We start from the raw sequence: 25251 nt of genomic DNA on the forward strand, positions 1-25251 counted from the left end.
AGCCGATTAATGACCACTGCCATACAATTTAACCTCAGATGAAAATTTGTGTCAGAAGATTTGGTGCACAATCCTGCAGTGTGACTTCTTCTACGACGATCGTCAAATATCTCGGTTTTTCAACACAAACTATGACCAAAACGAGAGCTACAGATTTCTTTATAGCCACCATTTCAGTCCACCATGTAATGCAGTTCACCGTCACCGAATGCATCATTCATTGATGATATAAAACACTGCATGAGTTTTCTTGCGTGCGTCCATTTTTAGCGCGCCTTGAGTATCTTACAGTCTAACATTAATGACAACTTAGATCTTACAGTGTGACGTATTACATCGGGGATCATGTTCGTACAGTCTGACAAGCAACAAGGGGGTGGGGGGGTGGGGGGTACTCTGGGTTCGGGCGAAATTCCGAGCCCGGCACCCTCCCCCGGACAGCACGCCAAATACGCATAATCTTTACTCTATTTAATTTGATGTAAGTGTGAACTAGTGAAATATTCATTATTAAGTACATTTGATTTGTCTTTGAGAGCATTTCCTCTAAAAATGCAGGAGTGTTTTGGTCATACATAGAGATGCTGGCTCTAATTTTACCTCATGGTCTTGATGTAACCCAGCACTGCACCTCTAACCTGGCCTTTCTCCTCTGTCGTCCTTCCGTTTGCAGGATTATTGATTAGGCCCAGGCTGTGGGCGGCAGGAGATTTAATGATGTTCCCCTTTGTTTGAAGAAGGAGGAGGCCATTTCTTCTTTTGACCACTGAAAAGGCCGCCAAACCTTTAAAAGAGGGGATGTCTCATGGCTGTGTGACAGGCCCTGCTAATTACCCCTGTGTGTGTGTGTGTGTGTGTGTGTGTGTGTGTGTGTGTGTGTGTGTGTGTGTGTGTGTGTGTGTGTGTGTGTGTGTGTGTGTGTGTGTGTGTGTGTGTGTGTGTGTGTGTGTGTGTGTGTGTGTGTGTGTGTGTGTGTGTGTGTGTGTGTGCTTGTGCGTGTGGGTGGGTGCAGTAAATGAATGCCGATTGCACTATTCCCTCACTGCTACTCAGCAAGTGCATTCGACGCCCTTGACCTTGTGTATTTTTGTGTGTAGTTTCTCTAAGGTCTTGATAGCTCTTTCTACCTCAAGCGATGCATCAACACTGATGCAGACACATGCAAATGTGCATGCAATAACATGCCTGATTGTAAAAAAAATGTATATAAATAAATAAAACAATTGACTTTTTGGAAACGCAGAAGTGCTGTAAGCTCATCACTGAGAGCTCCAGAGCTTGTGGCGATTGTCGTGGTCAGCGTTAGAAACCAATTTCAGCTGCCTTTGTGTGAGTGACCCCTGAGGTCAAAGGTCATTGACTCTGCAGGCAATCCCCAATTGCTAAAAGGCCATCTACAAAGCCCCTAAAACACACACAGCACACAGCAGTAGAAAAGGCCCTCTTTGAAGACGAGTTCATGTTCTTGCAGAGCTCATGGTGATGTTTAGGTTAGTTTAAATCAGTGTTTTGTTCCTGATTGGTTTGATTCTGGATAAATCTGGACCATTTGTCATGTGTTATATTTTGGGCAAATGCCTAATATGGAATTAATCTTCTGTTACAACTCTTCACTGTGGATTATGAATGTGGCAATAAATCAGTTTTTTCCCCATGCAGGCTGTGAAAGGGATAGTTCACCCAAAAATGAACATTTGATGTTTATCTGCTTACGCCCAGGGCATCCGAGATGTCGGTGTGTTCTAATTCGAATTAGACCCCTTTGACATGCATTATACGAGCAACGGTTGGAGTTAAAAATCTTCATTTGTGTTCTACTGAAGAAACTAACACACCTACATCTTGGATGCCCTGGGGGTAAGCAGATAAACATCAAATTTTAATTTTTGGGTGAACTAGCATTTAGAACAAGCTGTAGCTTACTCATGAGGATGACCCGATCAATGTTATTTTTGACAATAAGCTAAGCATTTACATAATCGTTACAAAGAAATGTTATGAGAATTAAATGTGGCCAAACTGAATGAGATTTGAGTTGCATTGTTGTATAGAATATGTTTATTTTTGCTGGTCATTTTTAGAACTTGACACCCTCTGTCATTATTCACCTTAATAGTGGGGAAAAGAGCATGATGTTAATACACTATATAGCCCTGCACATTATATTGATTTATTATGATATATATTGATTTAAAGCTTAAAAACAAGGGGGGGGGGTGGCTGCTATGTGCTATTCACTTTCACAGTGTTGCTAAAGGTAAAGCTTACTTTTTATCTTAATATTACATTCCTGCAAATTACACAAAATGTTCTCGCAATTGCGTTTTAGGCCATTCATGAAACAAGGTCTGAGTGCAACCTGGCCACACCGGAAGGCGGTGAAATATTTTGCCATTATAATGATAATGCCGGAAGAAAAGAGTGATAACTTTATTAGACCTGGTCTATCGGTATCATCTCATTGAGTTTGTATTATGATTTACACAAGCACAGCAAGATTAATGCTACACTATGTAACTTTTCCATCCGCTAGAGGGGCCTATTCAAAGCAAAGTCATAGCTTGATGATGCTAAGCAGGACCGAATGTTGAAGGAGCTGAGCAAGATTGTTACGCAACACACGGCTCGTGAGCAGCGGGACTTTTATTATGACGGGACACAGCCGCCAGTGCCATTTTCCCTTTTCCGGTCATGAGTATGAGGTAACGCAGCTCTTTTTTATCATATTATATACATTTAAGTGTGTTTAAAATTATGTTACGACGTTACTCTGTGCGTTCGCTCAGCGGCTGCTGTGAGACTTGTTTACGCTGCTAAGAGTAAAGCGCTTCTGCGGAAACAGAGGGTAACACAGATATGACGCAATTGACAGGCGACTCCCTCACACGTCCCGACTCCTTGGTTAAAATAACAATTTTCTCACAATTTACAAATAGTTGGGAACATTTGAGATATTGTAAAAACTCAACCGAACAAAATATAAGACTGGCCTGATGGGTTTTGGATATATTACTGCAAAATTCTGCATAGTGTACCTTTAAGAAACTTTTGGAAAACGTTAGTGTGGTTGAGTTGTCTGGCTATCACCAGACCAAGCTCAATCTTTTAAGATTGAACATTGGTCTAGGGAGTCTGCTGTGTATTTTCTACTGCACAAGAAGAGTGATAAAAGAGCATTATTCAAAAGACTCTGTATGCAATTGGATAGTCCTTCAACCAATCAGACCACAAGAGGTGTGCTCAACGGGCAACGACCCATCGCTTCTCTCGCCGTCATCATGTCAAACCCCCCAATAGCATGGCAGGTGGATAAGCCAGTCTGTGATTGGTTCCCGCAAATGTGTTTTAGAAGCAGTAGAAATTAATGTATAGGTTTCCAGACTGAGTTGCCGGACGAAATCAAACGCCAGCAGATCAGGCTGGGTTTACTCAGTCTAGTGGTAGAGCATTTTGAAAATAAAACACATTTTAAAATGTATTACTGTAGAAATAGCCTAAAGGACAAAAACTATACAGATAAAAAAAAAAGAAAAAAAAAATCTTTCTAAATGTAAATGAATAGCAGAGTCCACAGCCTAACTGATGATAATGGCACAGAGAAACAATATAATTGGAATCGCTTTCACAATGTTTTTTTTTTTTTTTAATGACAGCCAATAAGAATCCATCCTGCTTTAAGGAGGTTGAGTTATTAAAGTGGCAGACAACAACATTTCAGCACTTGCTTATAATAAACTGAACAGCTTAATGGTCCCTTTTAAACATTCTGTTGACTGTAAGTAGCTTTGCAACATGTAAACTTATTCTAACCCTAACCCTAACCATCTGCTAATACTCTTATAATACCGTAATGAGCATTAGAAGACATGTAGGTGCAACATTAATCAACAGAATGTGTTAAAGGGACCATCAAAATAACGTGAAACCATCTATTGTTATTGTCCTTGATGTGAACGGGTCTTACGCGTGAGTACATTTTGGCTTTTTCTTTTAATTTTTAGGTAAGTTTTCCTTTAAAATGAGCCTGTGTGTGAGGGTCAAAGGAATGTCTTCTACTGCTAGTCAATAATGTGATGGATGGCTGATGGCTGAGTTGAATTGCCTCTCACACACACACACACACACACACACACACACACACACACACACACACACACACACACACACACACACACACGCTCCTCCTAGTCAGACAAGGACACACACCTCACATTCAACACACTGCTGTCAGTCTCAGGAAGGAAATAAACAGCACAGAGCTTCAGTATTCAAACAGAGATTTCCTTTATGCAGATGAATGAGGTGGAGTAGATTACCGGCGCTAGGACGCAGCATGGACACACGAGAGGGGGCTGCACGCATGTGTCTGTTTGTTGAACCACTGTCAAAAAGCTAAACTGTTCAAATAACATATCCCATGTGCGCGGAGGGATATTCCTGTGCTCATTTTACCTCTCACTTTAAAAAAAAAAGAGAACTGATACCGGCGCTTGCTGAGCAAACAGCAGTACGTCGAGGGGAAGCTGGCTATGGGGTCCTGGGACTTTCGTCCGGTGTATGGCCTGATTGAAAATCATTCTGATGTGGCAGCTGGAAAGGTTATCTGTGAAATGGGTTCAGCGCAGGTCCCTATAGCTCGCTGTACAGGGCCAGGCTGTATGTATGTGTGTGTGTGTGTGTGTATGTGTGCTGCTTAAAGTGTGTGAAAGAAACTCACCATTAATAGTGAAGGAGAGAATGCGCAAGCATGAAGTAAAAAAAAGATGCAAGCCCACTGCATTTATTTATTACATATACACCCACACTACATTTGCCTCAGGGAGTGAGTGTGTGAGGATGGGTTGTGTGTGTGTGTGTGTGTGTTTACCTGTATTAGTTGTGCATGCATGCACTGGTCTGCCTGTTTGTTTGCTTACGTAGCTTTATGCACGCAGTGTATGAGAGTATGGAGGGTTGTGTGCACGTTTGTTTGTGCACGTAGATGTGTGCATTAGTACGAGTTTGCAATCTCGTGGAATGTATACTCCAAAATGAGTTTTGGCGTGCATATGGTACGCGGTTTTTGGCGTGCATATGATGCGCACTTTATGGCGTATTATACATACGAAGCCCCCACCCCACCACCCTCAACCTACCCAAGAGCGTCATATGCACGCCATAAAAAAACTGCGTAGCATTTGCAAGCCAAAACTCATTTGGCATATCTATTCCACGAGATTTCACACTCGTACTATTTATACGCAGGATCATGAGATCGTGTTGTCTATGCAGGGCATTAGTGCTGTCAAAACGATTAATCACGATGAATTGCGTCCAAAATAAAAATGTGTGTGTGTGTGGTGTGTATAAATATTATGTATTTGAAGACACACACATGTATGTATACTTCATACCTAAGTTTTTTTTTTCTCAACCTGATCTCACAGATTTCCGTGAAATCAACACAGATCCTTAACTCAAAAATCCGTGGTAGTTTCACGGAATCGCTGAAAATTCTGTGATGGGTTCACGGAAGTGATGCCTATGTAAGTCAAAGACAGGCTGCATCCGTGGTCCAAACACGGATTTCCTGTTCCAACACCTTATATTCGTCAGTTTGATTCAGTCAGCATAATTTATTTATTTACATTTGTTTTTCTTTTTATTCAGACACGTTTTGAACACGCAACTCAATCCTTTCCCTAAACCTACCCATTTGTGTATAATAAAGAACAATTTATTCAGAAACTACAAATATTCCAAGTGTTCCGAGGCCAAACGATTGATTTGTGTGAAGGAAATCCCCCAAAACGATCAGAAACGTTGAGTCCATCTGCCGAATATTAATGCATTTCAAATATTGCCGCCGGAAGAAACATCCCATCAGCTTTGAGAGCATTGGCTGTTGTATGTCGCGTGACCAATTGTGTCGTTACGTCAGCTTTGATTGTAACATGCCATTGGCTCTCGTGTGTCTCGTGACCAATCGCATCATCATGCTGTCGTCTGTATCATTTGAATCATGAGAAATATGAACGAGTGTATGTGTGGGGCGCGATCATTATTTCAACAATTAAAACATTAAGATCCACTACATGAAGATATCATATGACTTCAGAAGACTTGGAATGCAACATGAGTTAATACTTTTATACAGTTTTTGGTCAGTTTTTGCAATAAATAACTGTGACTGTTCATTTATTTGCCTGTTATGTGTTTTATATTGTTGATAATAATAATTATAATAATTCATTACATTTATATAGCGCTTTTCTAGACACTCAAAGCGCTTTACATATAGAAGGGGGAATCTCCTCAACCACCACCAATGTGCAGCACCCACCTGGATGATGCGATGGACAGAGGCCAATGGGCAAATTTGGCCAGGATGCCGGGGTTACACCCCTACTCTTTATCGAAAGACATCCTGGGATTTTTAACGACCACAGAGAGTCAGGACCTCGGTTTAACATTTCATCCGAAAGACGGGGTGGGTGTTGAGTGGGTAGGTTTAGGGTAGGAGTGGAGTTAGTGGCTCCGAAATATAAAAGTAGGCTATAAATATTCATAAAATCATGTCTACTTTTACAAATGCAAATAATTAAATGTGTGTTGGGAATCGGTGCGTGGACCACGGATGCTGACTGTCATTGACTTGCATAGGCATCACTTCCGTGAACCCATCACAGAATTTTTGACGATTCCGTGAAACTACCACAGATTTTTGAGTTAAGGGTCCGTGTTCACGGAAATCTGTGAGACCAGGTTGAGTCAGCACCAAAACATCGCAGAAACACAGGGTTGGGCTCTTTTGATTCAGACTGGCTGAATAGTCTTTAAATATCAATATACTGTATAACCACAACCTAGCAACCATTTAGAGTGCCCTAGCAACCGTACAGACACATGGATAAGGATATCTCAGCACCAGATAAATGTACAGACATGGGGCGGCACTTTTGTTTCAGGTGAGAAACCAATCTTCACATGTTTGTACAATTCTCTGGTGCTGAGATATGTGTCTGTGTCGAATAAGTATCACCATGGTAATTGTGAAGCTCTACCCTAGCAACCATATTGGAACATAAGCTATTTATCAGCTCTTCAAAATCAGGCATGGAAGTATGCCTTGCAATCGTGCAGAACACTGAAGCATCTGCCGAGTTCTGTCACGGCAAGCGCCACTCGAATGTCTTTAGAGCATTTACATTTCTAGTTTGAATTTGGAAAGTTTACTGTCCCGGTGTGTTTGGGGTGTGTTCATGTTTCATGTTCTCAGTTTATCATGTTCTTGTTTTGCCATGTTCACCATCACATTTCTTAGTTTGCTTTGTTCATTGCCATGCACATCCTGGTTGTCGTGTGACTCCTTGCCCTCATGTGACCCTGCCATGTGTTCCCTTGTCTTGTATTCTGGGCTGCGTTCAGCGTCGACAAAACGCAGCAAAGCGTTTTTTAAACGGAAGCGGTGCTGCGTTGAATTAATGACGCAGGAGTTGCAACTATGGCAGCTGAGTAGGCCATTCAGTGTTCTTTTTCAGAAATTTTAGAAATCGATATAAATGCGTGTTTAATTCTACAAAATACACCCAACGTTACAGTCACTGCCCTTGCCATCCAGAATAAAAAATAAAATAAAAAAAAACATTCACAATCAAGTGAAGGGATTTGTGGAAACTGATTCCTAATTATTGTGATCCAACATTAGCCTCAAAATTCAAACCATGTATTGTCACGTCACAGACAAGGGAAAATGGTGTGAGGACTCATGTGCAAAAGAAGTGATACTTTATTATAAAAAGAAACATAAATACAAAACAAAACCCACAAGGGGGCAAAAATACATAATCAAACCATAAACTCAAAAACATACCAAACTGGAATCACAGGGAAGACAGGAGACACAGACATTTCACAAGGATCCAACCCAGACTGACAAACACAAGGAACTTATAAAGGGAAGAAATCAAGAGGGAACAGGTGGGAGAAATCAACACTAATCAGATAACAAGGGGGGAGGGGTCAGACAATGACAGGAGCACATGCTAGACATCACAAAACCCACATGTGCACACAAGACAGGACAGACATGTGACATGTATTTTCTTATTTTCTTCATTACCATTGTGTATGAAATTTGGTATATAAATAAAGTGCCTTGCAATGAAGCTAAAAGTATAAACAACTACATAATCATGTTGATATGCTATATTTTTACTCAAGGACATCGTTCGGCCTATTTTAGGGGGGCTGAAGCTACCCCAAAATGTTCCTAAGCCCCCCTAAATGATAATAAGAACTATAATAACAATTCAATTTATCAATAACTGTATCCTCATTCATATTTAGAAGCAACAAATTATATATATATATATATATATATATATATATATATATATATATATATATATATATATATATATATATATATATATATATATATATATATATATATATATATATATATATATATATATATATATATATATATATATATGCAGCCAAAAAGTCGGAAGCTGGACAGAAGTACAGAGTCATTTTGCTATCAAGATGATGCACCACACCATCTCGTTGCATTGGTGTGAACTGTGGCAGCTTTCAGAGGATTAAGACCGCAGTGCTGCTGCAAGTGACGCCCATTTCACACATGCTCCGTTTGCAGTGCGTATGCGGTGCGTATTTTTTTTCCGTACAGATGTTAACCGATTACAGCTTTCTTTCACACTACATGCGGATGCGGTCCGGCAATCTGTTCCAGCAGTGGTGCGTACAGAGCAGTGCAGCGATCGTTTCCGAGTCTATTTCTTGCTGTGCTAGATGCGCTGAATTAAAGTAACAGCGCAATGTTCGTGTATAAAATAAACATGTATTGACGCGAAAAACTAATTTCACCATAAAATTAGACGCATATAATTTGAATAGAATTTATAATTCTACTCTGTTTCAAAGTCATCATGAGGCTTTTGGCCTCAAGGAAAACAACATCATACCTGGCATAGCTAAATAAGAAGACATAATGTATAGCACTTGTCCTTCTTCCTTTCTTGGAGGTGGAAAAACAAAGTTCTTTATGACCTGCTGGATTTCTTGTAAAAAAATAAAATAAAATAAAATAAAAAGATTTACGAAATAAAAGTTTTTTTTTTTTTGTGTGTGTGTGTGTGTGTGTGTGTGTCTATTGTAATGTTTGTGATTTTTATCATTGACTATAACATAAATGTTTAAATGTTTTGCCACTTATATCTAAAGGCTACATAAGTATAAAGAAATTAGAATAAAGGAATTGAATAAAAAAAAATTATATTACTGATACGTTTCTTCTATAAAAGAATGTATAACAGAATTGCAGTAACACTTGATATGGGTGCACTAATATGCAGTAATTAATATATATGTATATATATACTACGTCAAGTAGTAATAGTTTTGTATGTAGCTTGCAGTGTAGTAACTACTGTGCTTTTTTAATAATACACTGTAAATAAATAAATAAAAATTCTGTCCCCAATTGAAAATTTTCTAGTGACTGATCACATCTAATTTTTTTAGTTGGCCAAAAAGAATTTCTCTGAATGAGGTGATCAGTCACTAGAAAATGCTTATTTGGGGCCAGATTTTAAATATATATAAAAATATATATAAAATTATATTATATATGTTTTATATATATAATAATATATATAATAATTATTATTATTTTATTTTATTTTTTACTGTGTATAGATTGCAGTTTAACTGCGTAAAATTATTATTAGTGTGTACCTTTGCAAGCTATAGCTTCAAAACAGCTTCTCAAACACTGGTTCTAAACCCATTACAATAATTATTAAACATCTGCAATTAAATCAGCAGCTCTTGACTATAGTAGTTAATGTACAGAATACAGTTGTTCACATTTTTGTTTTATTTTGTAGACAAATTCATATTTCAATTATTTATTTTCAATGTATGTAATTATATAATATTTGCGATATGTTATTGCATCTTTTTTAAAACATCATTCTCTAAGAAATATAAGATTCAAGTTTGAAAATGTCCCACTGACTTGATATTGATAGACATTTTTAGAATGTTCAGCATTCAAAATATATCATTGAATTATTTGCCTGCTGAATTTGCGATCGTTCCTTTTTCATTTAATCTGAATTGTGTTTGGTTTTGTCTTTTTTTTTATTTTTACGTATTTAGCTAGCTATTGCACTAATAGTTAGAAAAATATATATTTATTAGTGGCTATGGCACTGTGCACATGTGGTTCCATCAGCCAATAAGCAGTGACATAATGCTATTTTCCTGAACTCCAAAGTAATTAGTCAAGTACAGCTCGGGCAGTTAGTCATGACATCGGTCATGCACTAACCGAGCAACTAGGATTAGGATGAAAGGAAATGTTAACCGGATAGCTCACTCCAGGTACTATGCATTCCTTGGTCATGTCAACAGCAAAGCAGATCATATGCAGCGGTTTATCCACATAGATCCAAACCTTTTTATGCCTTAAAAGCACTGCTGTTTCTGGAAGTGCAATTCTAGTTTGCTTAGTTGCTTGAGCATTGGAGTGCACTGCTGCATGCATTGGCTTCTTGGTGCATGAATACGTTTATTTGTGTTTACTGTAGGTCTGTTAATCCATTTTATTTTTTAGGTCTGTTATCTCCTGGATGCAGCATCCCCTGATTGGCCCGTGGCTGCGAGGTCCTGATCCTGCCTTTGAATAGCATTGACCTCTGTCACGACCTCCAGCCGGACCTCATCTCTGCCTCTCTGCTCCTGTCCTGTTTCTATACGTGTGTTTGCAAGAAAAGAAAAAGAGAGGGGGATTGTGTTGTCCAGCTGAGAAAGGTTTAATAGAGGGGGTCAACGGGCGGGTGGGTCACTCATAAAGCCACGGGTCCAGCCGGGCTGAACAATGCATAACCCATGCGACCTCTGACCTGGCACATGTGCTCCATTTCTACAGCTGTAGAACAAAAGGTGTGTTTTGACATAAAAAAAAAAGATCAAACCCATGATCCGACATAATTTTATGAATAATGCTTTACTGTAATCAAATGACTTCATGTAATTTAAGATGCATTCTCTTTCTCAGGAAGCAGTGTCAGTTGTGTGTGTTCCCATGATTTACTACTGAAAGGACAATGTACTTAGCTACAATATCTGTTTACTGTGTAAAAACAATTATTTGAAATGCAAGTCAATTCACGTCCCCATTTATCACCATTACGATGTAATTGGTTACATAGACAACAAACAAACAAAATCAAATCAAAATCAAAGTGTCCCTGCAATTTGTAGGCTTGACATTTCTCCTTTAAAAATGAAGGTTTCGGGGCTTATATTTCAGGAAGTAACATACATTTTCTGTATTCCTTTATGTTTACATTTATGTTGTATAAATGGTGTTGTCAAGCTCAATAGTTCAACTCTGTTATTGGAAAAATGTCAGTTATTTATTTATTTTTATATTTATTTTTACAGAAAAATATTATTCTTGGCACTAATTAAAGGTGCACTATGTAGTATTTTTGCAGTAAAATATCCAAAAACCACTAGGCCAGTGTTATATATTTTGTTCAGTTGAGTACTTACAATATCCCAAATGTTTCGAACTATTTGTAAATTGTGAGAAAACGGCTATTTTAACTAAGGACCGTGACGTGTCACGGATTGACAGCTCTTTTGTCTCGTCCTGTCCTCTAATTTAACATTTACATTTTACAGTCTATATATTTATGTTAGGAAATGTACAAGATGTCTTCATATGGTACATGATCTTTACTTAACATCTTAATAATTTATAATTTTTGGCATAAAAAACATATATATTTATAAATACATAAAATATATATATATATATATATATATATATATATATATATATATATATATATATATATATATATATATATATATATATACAGTCTTGTTCAAAATAATAGCAGTACAATGTGACTAACCAGAATAATCAAGGTTTTTAGTATATTTTTTATTGCTACGTGGCAAACAAGTTACCAGTAGTTCAGTAGATTGTCAGAAAACAAACAAGACCCAGCATTCATGATATGCACGCTCTTAAGGCTGTGCAATTGGGCAATTAGTTGAAAGGGGTGTGTTCAAAAAAATAGCAGTGTCTACCTTTAACTGTACAAACTCAAAACTATTTTGTACAAACACTTTTTTTTTTCTGGGATTTAGCAATCCTGTGAATCACTAAACTAATATTTAGTTGTATGACCACAGTTTTTTAAAACTGCTTGACATCTGTGTGGCATGGAGTCAACCAACTTGTGGCACCTCTCAGCTGTTATTCCACTCCATGATTCTTTAACAACATTCCACAATTCATTCACATTTCTTGGTTTTGCTTCAGAAACAGCATTTTTGATATCACCCCACAAGTTCTCAATTGGATTAAGGTCTGGAGATTGGGCTGGCCACTCCATAACATTAATTTTGTTGGTTTGGAACCAAGACTTTGCCCATTTACTAGTGTGTTTTGGGTCATTGTCTTGTTGAAACAACCGTTTCAAGGGCATGTCCTCTTCAGCATAGGGCAACATGACCTCTTCAAGTATTTTAACATATGCAAACTGATCCATGATCCCTGGTATGCGATAAATAGGCCCAACACCATAGTAGGAGAAACATGCCCATATTATGATGCTTGCACCTCCATGCTTCACTGTCTTCACTGTGTACTGTGGCTTGAATTCAGAGTTTGGGGGTCGTCTCACAAACTGCCTGTGGCCCTTGGACCCAAAAAGAACAATTTTACTCTCATCAGTCCACAAAATGTTCCTCCATTTCTCTTTAGGCCAGTTGATGTGTTCTTTGGCAAATTGTAACCTCTTCTGCACATGCCTTTTTTTAACAGAGGGACTTTGCGGGGGATTCTTGAAAATAGATTAGCTTCACACAGACGTCTTCTAACTGTCACAGTACTTACAGGTAACTCCAGACTGTCTTTGATCATCCTGGAGGTGATCATTGGCTGAGCCTTTGCCATTCTGGTTATTCTTCTATCCATTTTGATGGTTGTCTTCCGTTTTCTTCCACGTCTCTCTGGTTTTGCTCTCCATTTTAAGGCATTGGAGATCATTTTAGCTGAACAGCCTATCATTTTTTGCACCTCTTTATAGGTTTTCCCCTCTCTAATCAACTTTTTAATCAAAGTACGCTGTTCTTCTGAATAATGTCTTGAACGACCCATTTTCCTCAGCTTTCAAATGCATGTTCAACAAGTGTTGGCTTCATCCTTAAATAGGGGCAACCTGATTCACACCTGTTTCTTCACAAAATTGATGACCTCAGTGATTGAATGCCACACTGCTATTTTTTTGAACACACCCCTTTCAACTAATTCAACTAATTGCCCAATTGCACAGCCTTAAGAGCGTGCATATCATGAATGCTGGGTCTCATTTGTTTTCTGACAATCTACTGAACCTACTGGTAACTTGTTTGCCACGTAGCAATAAAAAAATATACGAAAAACCTTGATTATTCTGGTTAGTCACATTGTACTGCTATTATTTTGAACAAGACTGTATATATATATATATATATATATATATATATATATATATATATATATATATATATATATATATATATATATATAACATATATAAAAACATATATATATAAATAGCATATAAAAAACGTCCCCGGTTACGTATGTAACCTTAGTTCCCTGAGAACAGGGAACGAGACGCTGCGTCAGCTGACGCTACGGGGAACGCCTTCAGCGTGACAGGTGTCTGAAATCGCTATCAAATCACAATCCTACTGACCGTCGGCAGCTGGTGATGTCATCACCGTGCGACCAGGAAGTATAAAAAGGCACCGTGCCAACATGACAACATCCGCTTCGTCTGAAGGGACTGTGGGCAGGCACACCTTGAAGCATGGCCATGTGACACAGCGTCTCGTTCCCTGTTCTCAGGGAACTAAGGTTACATACGTAACCGGGGACGTTCCCTTTCGAAAGGGAACTCGCGCTGCGTCAGCTGACGCTACGGGGAACGATATACCCACGCCGCCATGCTGAGGGGAGTGCACGCCCCTTACTGGCAGTGAGAACTGCCTGGACGAGTGTTCGCGGAAAGTCTGAACCACTCCCCCTCTAGCCACACAGGCTGCCAGTGACATCATTCCCTACGGTCATAGCCCAAGCTATATGCCTAAGAGAGAACCTAAACAAGTTTTACTGAGGTTTCCTACTCTCGGCTTGCTCGAGGGCCTGGGACCTACTACGTTCGAAGGAAGGAGTCCCTTAAGGGAATGTGGCTAGGGGACCCGAGGGCGCCACCAGCCGTCACTAATTCGGGAAAACCCCTCACCGAATGCCACCAGGGAGGCCTCACCTGGCATCACTTCTGTGGGACACCCCAGCTTGGCCAACCCTGTCTGTCAAAACAGAGCCTCCGGACATCGCTCTATTCATGAGCATCCAGACTGAGGGACTGCAAAGTGGCAGTGTCCTCCTCAGACCGGAACTCGGAGACGGGAATCCTGGAGAGCAGTACTCAGCTTAGTGCTTCTTACCCTTGCCATCGAGGGGAGTCTCTTCTGCTCGATCCTAGGATCTACTGAGCACATTTATTACAGGGGTGCTCAGGAGGCCTAAAAAAGGCCTATGGACTGATCTACCCGGGAGGCCCCGAGGGGGGCCTGCCCGTCTGATCAGACTCAAGCGGCCTTAAGCTCGCAGACGACCCTCAATGAGGGGAGCTCTTAAGCCAGCTTGGTAGGTAACCCATGCTGTAGGCTAGCCAGTCCCTGTCCTGAAGGGACTGCGCAGCAGAAACGGAGTCTCGTTGTGCTAGGGCATAAGCCCGCCCTTGAGTTATACCGGCGCAGGCCGGGACCCACCGGCGGGCAGCCGCTAGCTGTCAGCCCAAAGCCAGTTATACGTTCCTGTTCCAAGGAACCGTTTCCCCTCCAGGGAGGCCATGAGGCGCCTCCACCCAGCACCGTTAGTGTTAGCTGTTTGCTGTTAAAAGCCGCAGGAAGGTGGCTTTACTGGTTCCTCAGGGGGCTCATGAGGCTATAACGCCAGAAGCCACCCACGCTAATGGCTAGCGTGTCACCGAGACCTTGGTCCGGGAATCCTCTCCCAAAAAGGCCCAAAGAGGCCTGACAGCATAATACACTGGCCTAACGAGCGTCCCAGCTCGGGGCTCACCCTCAGGCGGCCTGCAGGCAGGTGGCTTTACTGGTTCCTCAGGGGGCTCATGAGGCTATAGCGCCAGAAGCCACCCATGCTAATAGCTAGCTTGTCACCGAGACCTGGTCCGGGAATCCCTCCCAAAAAGGCCCAAAAATGCCTGACCGCATAATACACTGGCCTACCGAGCGTCCCAGCTCGGGGGCTCACCCTCAGGCGGCCTAGAGCGGCCTACTTCCTGTCAGCCAGCGTGCAAACTGTTGGGAGCTGTTGTGTTCCCGGGGCTCGCCTCCAGGGAGGCCTGTTTGATGCCTACGTACAGTCCGGTCTTTTTAGGGCGGCCCGGAGAGGCCTATTGCCGAATGGCAGTTCCCTATTAGATTGGTGACATACGGTGCTTATCCGATGGCAAATCCCACCGGAAACTCCGCAGGGCCGGGAAACGACCATAGGACGGCCTGAAGCGGCCCGTCCCTGATAGCAGACTATGCTAGCCACCTGGCTAGCACCCGCGCACACTGTTGCAAGACCTGGGAACCGGGGCTCACCCTACAGGCGGCCTCAAGCGGCCTAGATCCTGTCAACCAATGGTCGGAACCCTAGGTCACCCCCTCAGGGGACGCCATGTGAGGCGTGCTGAAACTCAGCGAGCCCTTAAAGTCGGGCTGACAGTGGCTGTCTGCTGGCTGATGAGGACTGGGTATCCAGTCACTACCTGGGGACTCATCCCCAGGGAGGCCGTTAGGGGCCTACTTATGACGAGGTTTCTACTGCAACCGACATCGTTGGGGAGAACCCTCCCCGCTCACATGGGCCACGACGTCGGAACTCACCCGCAGGGAGGCCTACTGAGGCCTACCACCTGACCCAGAGTTAACTGCCCGGACTGCCTCGGCTGGCGTCTCCCGCCAGCCAGCCTTCTATAGTCGGTCCGCCCCAGCGGCCCATAGCAGCCTTCTGCGACGGCGCAGTCTCTCAGGCAGCGCCTACCAGCGTGGACCTAAAACACAATGCCCACAGCAGTGCACTCAGCATAAAGCGCCTTGAACCCTCTAAAGCGAGGGGAGTACAACTTACGCCACCTGCCTCCAGGGCGGCCGTCTGGTCGGCCAGCGGTCCGCCGTCCGCGCAAGGGCATCAGCCGTGACAGTGTTTCGACTCCAGGGGAGCATCCTACCAACCGATGCTTTCAGATGGTTGCGAAGTACAGCTCGACCCGAGCCTAAAAGGTGAAGCAGAAGACACAGAGCAAAAAGTGAAAGATATTGAACACACACACATAACCGGCCATTTCTTGAACCAAGCCGGGGGGGCCGCCCAGAAGTGGCGGCCGCACTAGCTCTGGGGGGCGGGGCTAGCAAAACCAGTCTAACTGCGCACCGCGAAGAGACGCCTACCCCGTCCCCACGACCACTGGCTGAGTCGCGATTCATTCTGCTACACACCTTTATGCATTAATAATAACCCCCAAATGCAGAAGAGGGGTGGGCATTGGCCGGACGACCCTACTGCGGGGAGGCCGGGTAGGGATATAAAGCTCCTGCGGGACTCCCGACAGGAGCCCGGGGCAACTGCCAGGGCGTAATGCCACCGCGAGACGCCACCGTCATCCCATCAACAGCCTAGGCCAACTTGATGCACTAGCATCGGTCTGATAATCCCACACACAACGGCCCTAAACAGGGCTGGGACAGACCTTACTGTAGTTCATGCGCTAGCCTAACCTCACAAATTCATCTAGATATTTCACTAGCAGAGGTGCCAACGCTACCCAGAGGTGGCTACAGCTAAAAACGTTCGCCAGGAGAACATACGTCAGTTTATATCGCCGCTACATGCCCGCGGCCTGTGCGGTGGCCTCAACTGCTCATATTACACATATCCAGAAGAGAAACAGCCTTATAAACTACTGTTGCTACACTAGCAAACATACAGCTTACATAAACACACTGTGTTTATACCAAACATCGTTCTAGCCACCCTTACCGGGGAACTACAGGCCCACTGTTACACTTTTCTTCATCTTTTGTAGACAAAATATCCCTCAGGGAAGCATAGAGTCCAAACATACGGCATTAAAAAGAAGAATGTTTGCCCTAAAAGGGGACTCACCCGCTGTCTTCAGTGCCTCATCGCTTCATGTAACATGCATGCTTCGGCGCACTAACCTGAGGGTGGGGCGCTTCATTCTCAAACAAGGCCGATTTTGGAGGCGGCCGCGAAATCCCGCTATTCCCAGAGACGATGCACTGTGTGCGGGCAGAGCACACACCGGCCTGGCAGGCCGTCAGAGTCTCACATCCGCTCATCATCGGCCCCCGCGGCCTGGTGTGAAGCGCGCCCGGGGAGAGAAAAGAACATAACAGAAAAACAAAGGAGGGGACACATTTACATCACTTCCGCGCCCTCGGGGGCGGAGACTCACCACCCCGCTTCCGGCGCTGGAAGCGGCTCTTCTCCCCGATGTCCCTCCTCCTGTTGCGGGTGTCCCGCCTCTTCTGCGTCCTACTCCTCCACGGAGGGGGCGCCCGAGAGGCTACGCTGCTGCGTTGGCCCAATCGATGATCCTCGGACCTCGAAGGGCTAGGGACACCCTCCTGCCTGGGCGCCGCCCCGGACCTCAGCGGAATACACGTTCTATATGCCGCTGAGCGCGCCCTCGCCTCTCTGAACTTTCCCACCACCGCCTCGACGGAGGTGCCGAAAAGCTCAGAGGGCGAGACCGGGGCATCAAGGAGAAAAGCCTTTTCTTTCCCCCCGATGTCCGCCAGGTTCAGCCACAGATGCCTCTCCGTGGCGACCATAGCCGCCATCGACCGTCCGATGGCGACTGCTGTGTGTTTGGCCGCCCGGAGAGAGAGAGCCGTGGTGCGGCGCAACTCAGCCTTCGCATCAGGGGTTAGGCCCTCCCCCTGATCGAGGTCCCTCAGCAGATCGGCCTGATAGGCCTGCAACACTGCCATTGTGTGCAAGGCCGCCGCCGCCTGACCCGCCGACGTGTATGCCCTGCCGTTAAGACGCGAGGTCGTCTTTAATGGTTTAGACGGCAGGGCTGGAGCTCTTAGTGTCGATGGCCGCCCGGACGCGAGATAGTTCGCGAACGTCTCATCGATGGGCGGCATCGACACATACCCTGCCTCGGCCAATCCCTCGACATCAGCGAAGTTAAACCGCTGATGCCGATGGATTCGCGCCGAGTAGGGTTTCTTCCATGCCCCCACGACCTGCTCGTGAAGGTCGGGGAGGAATGGAAGGCTCCCGGGAGCTGGGCGGCTATGGTCGGGGAGAAACCGATCGCCCAATCTGTCAGGGCGGGCGGCCTCTCCCCTGGCTCTCTGCCACGGCAGCTGAAGTCTCAGCGCCGCGCGCCCCATCACATCGTACAGCTCCCCATACACGGGGCAGGATGGCTGGGAGGATTCAGCCTCAGCTTCATTTTCCCCCTCCACAGCCATCCTCTGATCGACCGGAAGAGCGTGGGCTGACGACGAGGAGGAGTCTCCATCCGACTCCTCCTCCGTCAGCCTGCTCTCGCGACCTGGCTGATCATCCGCGAGAACTGTACTCTCCAGACGATGAGCCAGGTCCATCTGGGAGCCCCAGGACAGACGGTGCCGCTCAGCCTCAGCTTGAGCGGGACCGCTCCCAGATGCTGGCTCTTCTTCCCTCGAGAAGAAGGCCAGGCGAGAGCGGAGCGTCCTCAACGGAAAACGCTCGCAGTTCGCGCAGGAGGCCCCCTCGAGAACCTCCCGCGCGTGCTCTTCCCCCAGGCAGAGCACACAAAGGGTGTGTGTGTCCTCAGGCGTAATAAACCTGGGACACGGATCAGCGCATTTCCTGTACGCTCCCTTCACTTTGCGTGTGCACTTCATTCTGACTTTCCAGCGAACCAGACAAAACAGTCCCTGAAGACGAAAGGATGTTGTCATGTTGGCACGGTGCCTTTTTATACTTCCTGGTCGCACGGTGATGACATCACCAGCTGCCGACGGTCAGTAGGATTGTGATTTGATAGCGATTTCAGACACCTGTCACGCTGAAGGCGTTCCCCGTAGCGTCAGCTGACGCAGCGCGAGTTCCCTTTCGAAAGGGAACATATATTTTGCCACTGTACGTCCGACTGATTGCACCCTATCTTATCTCTTTATTCTTTTTATAATTGTTTTAGTTTACCTTTGTTCTTATCTTTGGTTATTGATATTTTATATGTTCATTTGAGTTAAATATGATGAGTGAAAACTGAGGTTTGATGGAAATAGTAAGTTTGACAAAAAGGTTTGAGTATGTGTAAATCTGTGGAGGGTATGATGAGTGAAAATGGGTTTAACAAAAAGGTTCCTGAGTAAAAATCAGGGAATAGTGATTAAAATGGATGTTATGAACGTGTTTGAGAAAGAAATGGAGGAGAGGTGTTCTAATAAAGATGGTACATGTATGTAGGCTGTAAACTGAAGAATGTTGTATTTTTATATCAGACCATTATTGGGTGATCTGACCATTTGATTTTTTTTTTAATCTTTTTTTATTATTATTATTATTTTTATTATTATTATGTTTTATTATTATTATCTTTATAACTGTTTTAACTATGCTTGTTTTTAATTTTTAATTCGTCCATATGGTATTCTTTTTTCTCATGCATTTGTTACCACTGTTTTAGTTCATTTCTATGTAAAGCACTATGAATTGGGTATGAAATGTGCTAAACAAATAAACTTGCCTTGCCTTGCCTTGCCTTGCCTATATTTTGGCATACAGCATTAAAAACCACGATAATTTTGACCCATACTATGTAATGTTGGCTATTGCTTTATACCTATGCAACTTATGACATACAATTCGTTCTTTAATAAAAGTCGTAAAGGAAACATTGATATATACAGTACACTGATGTATTGTTGATATACAGCGCACAAGAAAAACAAACTGCATAAATGTCAATGACGCAGTCTTAAATATTTTCTTTAGAAAACACAAAGCCAAATAAAAATAACATACAAACCTATGGTGCAAATTACAAAAACAGGCTGCCTCATTTAAGATGAGCTAATGTGATGATGGTCAGTCCTCAGGGGCTGATTGGGGCAGTTCTGAATTGATCTGTGTGTGAAAGAGAGGACTGTCACACAATGGCAGACCTGGGACCCACACGCGTGACTGAGAGTGCGCAGCTGAAGGGAGAGACAGTTCTAAAGATGCGTGCATGTGGTCATTAACTGTGCTTGTGCATATGCTCTAGTGTGTTTGTGTGTTGGTGCCTCTATCTCTCTGTCTCTCTATGTATCTCTATCTCTGCGTGTGTGTGACTGCACTTTTGATCTGTGCTGTGAACCTGCAAATCCACCTACAGGGAAGGTGAGGTGAGAGAAATGGCAGGTTTTAGGACACTGAATCACCTTGACAGTTGCATGCACTCTGGTAAGAACCACACTCTCACACACACACACACACACACACACACACACACACACACACACACACACACACACACACACACACACACACACACACACACACACACACACACACACACACACACACACACACACACACACACACACACACACACACACACACAGCACTTTTGCCTTAAATGCGTCACAAAATCCACAAAAACGGATGTAGTTGGTTATTATAAAATGAAGAATAATTTATACATGACAAAGACAGTACCCTAATTATGAATAATTCAGTAATTTACTTTTATAAAATCCAGTACAGTACCTATTATAATTGAGCTGTGTGTGGTCTTTTCTAAGGGGTGAGAAGCCAGCATTTTAAATGGTATCCCGACAAAAGACATTCAGAGGGACATCATTTTGTTTTAGAATAACCCAGTGAGGCAACTGTTTTGACCCTGGCCATTTTAGTAAAATAATATTTTTTTTCAGTGGCCCAGAAAATGATTAACAATAATGCCATTGCATTTCTTGACAAAATATCAAATAAAGTGCTATTTAAACATACATACAAACAAACAAACAAAAAGTTAATTCTAGCTTAACATTTCATAAGCCAGTTGTTAAGTTAGAATTTATGTAAGGGAAGATATAGTCCTATAAACAACAGACGAAAAATATATGTTTTACTTGAATTCAATTTTTGTTTGTTTTTGGACTGCGATGTGACAATTGTTTATATATGCCTAGACATATTGAGTTTTGAATTTCATTTATGCTCATTAATTAAGGCGACTAATAATATTATTAATAACAAAAATAAAGTAAAAAAAATATAAAAATTTGACCCTGTGCCACAATACCAGTCACGGGTTTATTTGTGGCAACAGCCAACAATACCTTGTATGGGTTATTGTAAAATTATAGATTTTTCTTTTATGCCAAAAATCTATATGATATTAAGTGAAGATCATGTTCCATGAAGATATTTTGTAAATGTACTATATATGTGTGTGTGTGTGTGTGTGTGTGTGTGTGTGTGTGTGTGTGTGTGTGTGTGTGTGTGTGTGTGTGTGTGTGTAGTCATCATTATTAGTAATATGCATTGCTAAGGACATCATTTGGACAACTTTAAAGGTGATTAACTCAATATTTAGATTTTTTTGCATCCTCAGATTCCAGATTTCCGAACAGATAATCTAAATATTGTCCGATCCTAACAAACCTACATCAATGGAAAGCTTATGTATTCAAATCTTAATTGAAAAGAATTGACCCTTATGACAGACCCTTATTGGTCCAGGGTCAAAAATCCTTTGTTGATCAAACTTTTCACTTTGCAAATCTATAGGTCAGATCTTACATGTGTCTGAAATGTTGAAATATTTGATAGCATCACTGTAAGAATACAAAAACCTCTGCACATCTGTACTCTATAATCAAACATTGATACTGCAGTGTCCTGAACAGTAATTTTATGTGCAGTCCATCATTGCAGGTTGTACAGGCTGTTATTCATGCTGCATCCCGCTGATTTCTCCTCTGAGATGTAAGTCAATCTGTCTCTCTCTAACCACCTTTAAAATGCTCTGACGGTTTCCAGCACCGCAGCTGCATTTATTTGCGACAGGGTCAAAAAACAGCTTTAGCTGAGTTCAAATGGAGGCACAACGAGGACCAAGTAAAAGCATCTTATCCAGGAACGATTACAGATATTATTGACTGAAATAAATCCCAAATCACAACTGATGTGGTTGGAACTGCCCCCACAGGACCCTCCTGAGATGGCCACCACAATTAACCGTCAAAAATGCACCTGTTTAACTGAAGAAGGCTGGTTACCCATAATGCATCACCATCATCCTCTGTCTAATGACATTCTCTCTGAGGAGCTTTCATGAAGAGCCTAATGAAGAGATAACCAACATGACTCATGGGGAAAAAAGCCACCATTATCGAGAAAACGTACCTCAGCGTTTACTGATTTTATCGTTTGTAATTTTGTCGCTATTTTAAGTTGGTGTCACATGAGAACTGCTAAATGAACCATGGGCATGTCCAGTGCCCTTGACTGCCTGTGTGATGGATGGGCCTGTCAGCCAATGACAGTGGCTAGATAATTTCCTGAGATGTTTTTGGAGGGCTATTTTGCAGTGACACAGGGGCAATGGGGCATGTTATTGGGCAAAGGCGAGGAGTGGGACTGTCATGCTCCCCTTTCACACAAGCCAGTGAGAACAGAAACCTATTTGGGTGTAATGTTAGACAGCCATCATGGGGAGACTATGATAGGGTCTCTAGATGCTTTCTTAAAGCTACAGCTATAAATATTGTATTTCTGAGCTCCTTGTGTTGTCCTGCTTATGACATTCATTATGATGGTCCAGCTGGATCTGTGGGTTTGATAGATGTGTTGGTTGTGTTTTAAAGGTCTTTCTCCTGTCTAGGGAAAACTAAAGCAATATTTCCACTGTCAGACTTCGAAACAAAACAAGACTTTTACATTTTCAGAAAGAAAGTGTTGCTTGCCAAAATGTTTGAGTTGTCCAACCAACTTTTCCACTATCTGTAAATGAGTTTTAAGTGGTTGCAAGGGCATTAGTTTGGTGTTTTGAGGGGTCGCTTTGGAGTGTTGCTCTGTGGTTGCTAGGGCATTATTCTGGGGTGCGTTTCCCGTACAACGCCTTAACTCACTGCTCAACTACCATAGTATACTTCATTAAAGAAATCAACTACACTGTAACAAATATTTAAAAAAAATAAGTTACCTGGTTGCCTTTAAATTTTGAGTTCATTGAAATTAAAAAATTGAGTTAATACAATGAAGATTTTTGAGAATCGACAACCTTTATTCAAATATTATTAAAAGATTTGTAAGCATATTTGTGTAATTGTGTTTTATTTGTGATGACGCAGTAAAACATGCCAAATTAAGTGATTTTCATGATTTATCAATTTTTTATGTGGTTAAGATACAATATATTTCTATTTATTACAGTTTTTTTCAATCGCAAACAAGCACGTTCCCATACTTCAGATACTTTTTCTAAACTCTTAACACAGACTAACACCTACAAAACACAATTAGCCAAATGGATCATTTTCTTATCACAAACATCTTTTGTTAAATATATACTAACTCTTCATTTCAAAACAGAACACATCTTTATCTGCACACACTAACTTTACCAAAACACTGGAAAACTGACTCAAAATTGAATTATTATATCAAAGAATAACACTTGTTTTCACTTCACAAGGTACATGCAGTCAATCAAAGTACAGCAGGATTCAAAATACTGGCTATTGTTAACATTACTAAAACTGCATAGACTTTTGTTTCAGTTTTACCGGTATTTGCATGAAAAACATGCAATCCGCCGTTTTTACACTAAATTTCTTGGTTGGGAACTGTATGTCCACATGTACAGTGTTCACATGTTCATATTCAAAAGCATTACAATAAAAAGCAATTCATTTTTTTCTTTACTCTTTACTGCAGGAGGTACAGTAGATACACTGTATGATAGAACAGAAAAAGATTTACAGTATTGTTTACAGTGAACAAAATATCCATGAAACACAGAAGAGCATTAGAAACAAAACAAAAACAACAGCAAAATCCCAGATTTGAAAAAAAATTGGAGGGGGTGAGAGACACTAAAAAAAGCACAAAATTACTGTATCTAATCTCTGCGATCTTCAGGGTTAGGCCACATGTTTTCATACATCACTTCTGATATTATCCAAGTCGATGCACCTGGGATAAGACCACTTGGTATGTCGGATCCACCCTTAGCGATTACAAACTGTGATGTCCCTGCAGCCAGCATCCATGGCTTCAAGGAGGGACATCTGGTCATGTGGCTGATGGTCATAAACCTTCCATCTCCATGCACAGAAGAACTCCTCTATTGGGTTGAGGAAAGGTGAATAGGGCTCCTTGACTCTCTCACTGTTCCTCTCAAAGGGAACAGTGTAGAGCTGCTTCATCCGCACTCTGTGTTTGGACAATGCCCACATAATGGTTGTGAGGCTAATGCTATCGATATTGTCAAAAATCTCATGGTCCTCCACAATTCTAGTTTGAATATCTTGTGGTTTTATTGCATTATTTTCAAGAACCATGTCTACAATGGCAAGCTCTTGTTCATTATTGAGGAGCTTCTCCAAGAGGGTGGAAGATGTTGTATTCTTTAGAGGGGCAAAACATTCTACATATGCATTACTGTATGACCTTATTGACATATTGACATGTCAAGTGAGAATAGAATTATTATCAGCTGATATATATATATATATATATATATATATATATATATATATATATATATATATATATATATATATATATATACATATATATATATATATATATATATATATATATATATATATATATATATATATATATATATATTTATATATATATATATATATTTTTTTTTTTTTTTTTTTTTTAACTGATATCATTGCTGAAGCAGGGGTTTTATACTGTATCTAAAGTTTGGAATATTGTTTTTGCTATTGTGGGATGTTGTGTGTTAGCATTCGTAAATACAACAAAAACAATCCATCATTTTGTTGGGAGGTATAGCTTGTCTGTTAAGAAAATGTAAGCACTGTGGAAATGTGTTCACTCACTGCATATTGTGTGAAAACGACATGAAATATGTGAATGGTATGGCCACAAAAAAAAACAAT

This window comes from Pseudorasbora parva, chromosome 16, assembly GCF_024679245.1.
Source record: "Pseudorasbora parva isolate DD20220531a chromosome 16, ASM2467924v1, whole genome shotgun sequence".
Classification (NCBI taxonomy): Eukaryota; Metazoa; Chordata; class Actinopteri; order Cypriniformes; family Gobionidae; genus Pseudorasbora; species Pseudorasbora parva.